We start from the raw sequence: 1372 nt of genomic DNA, 5'->3' as shown, positions 1-1372 counted from the left end.
GGGCTTGGGGTCGCAGTCAGCGAACTGGGTTTCACTTCTACTTCCTTACTTGTTTCTTCATCTGAAGAAGAGGATCCTGAATGATAATCAGAGGTAACCTTATCAAGGGCCCTGGTAACTTTCTTGGAGATTTCATCCTTGTTCTCATCCTCATTTTCAAAGCTGGCAACAATGAATGCATTGTTTTTCTCTCCATACCGACAGCACACCTCACACGGATCCACCTACAGAGTGAGTTCCTTTGGTAAGCCTAGATCACTGTACAAGATGCAGCTGTTCTCACAGGCTTTCAGGACATCAGGATCAACTCTCTGAAACTTATTGACACGAATGCATCTGTAGGCCTGTCCTTCTGAAGGTTTTTCTGGATACCAGTGATTTTTATATTTTTCTTGAAGTATAAGAGTCAATTTCTCAGCAAACCTCTCAACTGCCTCTTTTTTCAACTTGTCATGTTTTCGAACTAGCCTCGTAAAAAAGAAGACAACAGCAGCAATTTCGTTCTTCATCTTTCCCGCCGCCGCCGCCGCCGCCCTGGGGCCGCAGATTTGGCGGTCCCGACCGTCTCCGGGCCGGGAACCGAGGGCGCCGCCTCAGTGGGCCGGCGCTCGGCGGCAGCCCACATCAAAAAGAATTTAACCAAGAAGATGAAAGACATATACACTGAAAACTATGAAACTGATGAAAGAAATTGAAGAAGACACAAATAAGTGGAAAGATATTCCATGTCATGGATTAGAAGAATCAATATTGTTAAAATGTCCATACTCTCTAAAGTAATTTATAGGTTTAATGCAATCCCTATCAAAATTCCACTGACACTTTTCACAGAACTAGAACAAATAATTCTAAAATTTGTATGGAACCACAAGAGACCCTGAATAGACAAAATAATCTTAAGAACAAAGTTGCATGTGTCACAATCCCTGATTTCAAGCTATACTCCAAAGCTATAGTTTGTAGTATATGTAGTATATTTTATGCAATGCTGCATAAAAAGACACATTGATCAATGGAACAGAATAGACAGCCTGAAACAAACCCACACATAAACTGTTGATTACTTACAACAAAGAAGGTAAGGATATGCAATGGAAAAAGGACAGTCTCCTAAATAAATGGTGCAGGGAAAACTAGATAGCTCCAGCAAAAGAATGAAAATGGACCATTATCTTACACCATACACAAAAATCAACTCAAAATGGATTAAAAACCTAAATTTAAGACCTGAAGCCATAAAACCAGAAAGAAAACATGAACAGTAATTTCCTGGACATCAATCTTAGCAATGTTTTTTTGGATCTGACTCCAAAAGCAAGGAAACGAAAGCAAAAATAAACAAATGCAACTACATCAAACTAAAAAGCTCTGC

At 39.9% G+C, this 1372-nt stretch overlaps 1 pseudogene; it reads right to left on the bottom strand.

The window, feature by feature from the left end:
- LOC102733366 (protein BTG3 pseudogene) overlaps positions 1 to 613 on the bottom strand; it is a 12508-nt pseudogene extending 11895 nt beyond the window's left edge.
- Between the last annotated feature and the right edge of the window lie 759 nt (positions 614 to 1372).

This window comes from Leptonychotes weddellii, chromosome 14, assembly GCF_054177405.1.
Source record: "Leptonychotes weddellii isolate Sample4059 chromosome 14, ASM5417740v2, whole genome shotgun sequence".
Taxonomy (NCBI): domain Eukaryota; kingdom Metazoa; phylum Chordata; class Mammalia; order Carnivora; family Phocidae; genus Leptonychotes; species Leptonychotes weddellii.
The sequence above is the reverse complement of the archived record's forward strand: the minus strand, read 5'-3'. Positions and strand labels throughout refer to the sequence as shown.